A 4,645-nucleotide genomic window follows, 5' to 3' on the forward strand; every position below is an offset into this window, starting at 1 on the left:
GTAACACCCGAATAAGTTTTTCAACTTGTTTAAGTCAATTCATGGTAACTTTGGAATACATCCAAACACAGCTCTTTATTAGCTCACATATTCAAGTGGGCCTGGGAAATGGTTACAAAGGAGAGGCAATCAGATGTGTTTCCTTGTGAGATGAGGAAATTGGATTTCCCAAAGCTGAATCAAAAATGGATGGATTTAACCATTTCCACATCGTAGCATGTGTACGTCTGGGAGAAAGTGTAGAGGAAGCATTTTATTTTCCACGCTATATTATGACATCTACACAACTAAGTTAAAACTTGGTGTATTGGCTGTTTCCACTACTACTGTGTTCAAAAAATTCAAAAAGTGCCTGAAAGATATATGTTGGCTTTGGCAATTGTATACATCACAGATCAGTAAAAAATGACGAGGCAGACCACATTAAATGATGTGGCGGCACCCATTAAACCAGACCTGGGCAAATTTTCAATCCGGCCCACAGGACATTCCCAAATAATTTTTTTAGATCGTTAAGATGGAAGCTTCAGCCGCCATTATAATGTGCAGTGAAGTTTTCAAATTACCGTAAGTCTTGAACTATACAAAGTTTTTCAATGGTTGGAATGCGCTTTTGCATGATATACTAGTTACTAATTAGTTACTATGGTAATCTAAGTCAGTATTTTTCAACCTTTTTTGAGCCAAGGCACATTTTTGACGTTGAAAAAATGCGGAGGCACACCACCGGCAGAAATCACTAAAAAACAAAACTCCGTTGACAGTAAAAAGTCGCAATTTTTGGATATGATTTTTAATCATAACCAAGCATGCTGTCACGATCGGTAGTGGATCGTTTATTGCTTTTTTCGTTTATGTCTTTGTTCATGTTTAGTTTTAGACTTGGCCGATTCCTGTGTTTGTGCACTGCCTGATATAGCTCGTTGCCATGGTTTCTTATGTTGTCCCAGCTGCTATTCCTTTGTTTCACACCTGATGGCAATTATTATTTGAGTATATAAGCCTGCGTTATTCCTTAGTTCGGCCTCGGCTCATTACTTGCTTTTCGCAACACGTCACGTTTTGTGTCCTGTGTCCGCGATTATTTTGTGCTAAGTTCCGCCTTAGCTTCACGTGCGTGTGGCACGTCGTTTAGTGTTTTCTGTTTCCTGCTACGTTTTAGCATTAGCTTTCCGTGCATTGGCACGCGCTTTGTTTTCCCCCTTTTTGCACCAGTGTTCTTTTGTTTTATTATATTAAAACTTATTCCTACCTGCAATCCTGCTGACTGTTCGTGTGTGCATCCACGAAGTGGCAACTCCGCGCAGCAAGTGCGCCGCGAAGCGTGACACATGCATGACTACTGTATAGCTCTTTTCTCAAAGTAGGTGTACTGTCCCCACCTGTCATACCACACTGTGATCTATTTGGACTTTTTTGCGGTTTTCCTGTGTGTAGTGTTTTAGTTCATGTCTTGTGCTCCTATTTTGGTGGCTTTTTCTCTTTTTTTTGGTATTTTCCTGTAGCAGTTTCATGTCTTCCTTTGAGCGATAGTTCCCACATACACTTTGTTTTAGCAATGAAGAATATTTCAATAGTTTTTAATCCTTCTATGTGGGGACATTGTTGATTGTCATGTCATGTTCGGATGTACTTTGTGAACGCCGTCTCTGCTCCGCAGTAAGTCTTTGCTGTCGTCCAGCATTCTGTTTTTGTTCACTTTGTAATCAGTTCAGTTTTAGTTCCGTTGTGCATAGCTTCAATGCCTTTTATTAGGGGCACTCACCTTTTGTTTATTTTTGGTTAAATCATTAGACACTTTTTTACCTGCACACTGCCTCCTGCTGTTTCCGACATCTACAAAACAATTAGCTACCTCCTGCCACTTATTGATATGGAAGAGTATTACACGGTTACACTGCCGATCTTTAGACAGCACCGACACTCAACAACATCACATTTGCAAACTTCCATTACCCAAATAGGTGAAATTAGATCATCTCCCACGGCCCACCAGACGGTATCTCACGGCACCGCGGCACAGTGGTTGAAAAACACTGATCTAAGTCACAGCAGCCCAGACGAGGCACCAAGCAGTGTGGGTGGGGTGCGTTTCCACAGAGTGTTTCCAGAGCGGCCAGCCTGAATTGCGGGGAAGGAGATTTTTTACAAAATATCTAAAGCTTAGTGATGTCTCAGATGAATCAGATAATAGGCGGCTTTTTTTTGTACCCTTCACATTCATATTTCACAGTGTTTGTTGCATTTCTGTTGCGTTTCGTTTGATTGTAAAATATGTCGATTGAGAGGGGATGTGATGTTCAAATGTTGTCAATATTCAGTGTTTTATCGTTCCTACTTAATATTGTAAATCCCACGTTCTTTATTTTTACTATCACACTGGTGGCTATTTATTGCTACCTTGCCAATTTCTGGTAATTAACATTGGTATTTTCGTTTTGATTTTAGGATCGAAATTCATTGTGAAAGACTCGTGCCGTGGGGTTCTGCTAGGACCGATATAATTGGAGCCAAGCGTGGTTGCCAGGTTTACAAATATTATTTTGTTCTTTTTTAAAGTCTCTTCGTTCCCTTTTTGTTCCTCGATCTCGCTCTCGCCTTGCGGCTCTCCTCTCCAGCTTTTCAGCTCCCCCTCTGCAGCCTCCAACGCTGCTAATAAAGAGACAGGTGATTAGATATACCTGTCATCTGCTTCACATGCCCTGCCCACAGGTGACGCGTGGACCACGCCCCTTCCACAGTCATTTACTAGTTTGGCAGAAAAACAGCCAAGTTAGCACTGGTGTGAAATTCCTCGTGTTTGTGCTCTTGCCTGGGGCAATGTTGATCGTTGTCTGTCCTTTTATCCGGCAAAGCTCCGTTTTTCTTTTTTTGTCCCCTCAGACAAACTTTTCGTTTCTTTGGTTGTTTTGGAGCTTCGGACATGATAGCAGTAGTTGTCCATCTTCTTTGTCTTCTTTTAGTTTTCAGGCTGCACGCAAGTGTTCGCATCGACTTCCGTCTTATTAACGAATGAGGAAAGGGGGGAGTAACGTATGCCGTAAAGCAAGTCAGCACATTTGTAGTTTTTTAAGTGTCAGGGTTCCTGCCACTCTGCTCAATGTCGCTAAGTGCAAGTAAAAACGATACAGAACCGCCTCAGCCCACGACAGAGGTATCATTCAACTTGTTGTAAGTTCATGTATATTAGTATGAACATTTTTTATGAAGGTGGAAAAGTTACTTAGAGTCACATTGAGCCAATATGCTAACCTAGCATAATGTTGCCGATTTCAAGGCTAAATTGATTGTGGGATTTCAATACTGTGGAAAAACAATTCAAAACTTTAGTCATTTCTGAGACTAAATTGACACCTCAGGGATTTAAAAATTAGCCCAACATGTCGCATCATTAAAAAAGCTATTTGTCATCCCCAGTTTGGTAAGCGTGAGTGTTTTATTGGTTCAAATAGCACACAAGCGCATCGGCCGTGCACTTATAAGATCCTGTTTGACTGCCATTTCCCTTTCAAAGCGTGTGAATTAGTCGGATGGTATTAAATGAAAAGTAATGGATGCTGCAGCTTGGCCTCAAGCCAGTGTCCCTCTCGGGGACGACGGCTCTATTTCCCCCCACACCCCCAAATATCACATCACCCTTCATTTTAGCGCAGAGAAACGCTTGCCCTGGAAATCACACAGCGAGTCGCGTCACTCAATTTTTGGAATTTATCTTGCAGGGAAGAACAAGCTAACACATGTTGGGATGCTGCGGCACTTATCAATAATTAAGTTTTATTAATGACCCGTGGAATAATGAAAGTAAATAATACATATGCTGTTTTAATCAACAATGAGGCTTTCAGGAGGATAAACTCAGTGTGTTATTAGGGGTGGGCTAACTGAATACTTTGTCTCAAATATAAAACCTCAAAACTAGTCAGAAAAAAATTATTGCACACCAACAGGTAGCGTTTTTATTTTTTTACTTTTTATTTTTTTAACATTCTCAGTCAATATAAAAAAAAAAGTCAAGCCATTTCAGCTTTCAGCCGCTCCTTTTTGTTAATAAATGTACATTTTGGTTCGAAATCAACAACATCAATGCTAAATTTAGAATCAGAAATATTTTAATAATCCCCCGGGGGAAATATGGTCAAATTTCTGGGTGGATCTCGTGTGAGATGAAGGGGAGATGGGGGGCGGGATAATCCTTTTGCAATGCAGTCTGCTGAAAATGAGGAAAAGTGCCACTCTACATAGCAACTATGAAGTGAATTATATTTATATAGCGCTTTTCTCTAGTGACTCAAAGCGCTTTTACATAGTGAAACCCAATATCTAAATTACATTTAAACCAGTGTGGGTGGCACTGGGAGCAGGTGGGTAAATTGCCTTGCCCAAGGACACAACGGCAGTGACTAGGATGGCTAGGGGATCGAACTTGCAACCCTCAACTTGCTGGCACGGCCGCTCTACCAACCGAGCTATACCGCCCCTAAGGTCAAAGTTGCAATGCCACGAAACACATTTTAAGATATTCAACACGCTACTGCCGTCAGGCACCCAACCCCGCAATTTGCCCCGTTTTATGTGTCAGGTAAACCGCGACGAATGGGGCCACATGAATACGCTTCCTTCTGTACAAAGAACACAATAAGCCAGC

The sequence above is a fragment of the Nerophis ophidion genome, linkage group LG04 (genome assembly GCF_033978795.1).
Source record: "Nerophis ophidion isolate RoL-2023_Sa linkage group LG04, RoL_Noph_v1.0, whole genome shotgun sequence".
In the NCBI taxonomy this organism is placed as follows: Eukaryota; Metazoa; Chordata; class Actinopteri; order Syngnathiformes; family Syngnathidae; genus Nerophis; species Nerophis ophidion.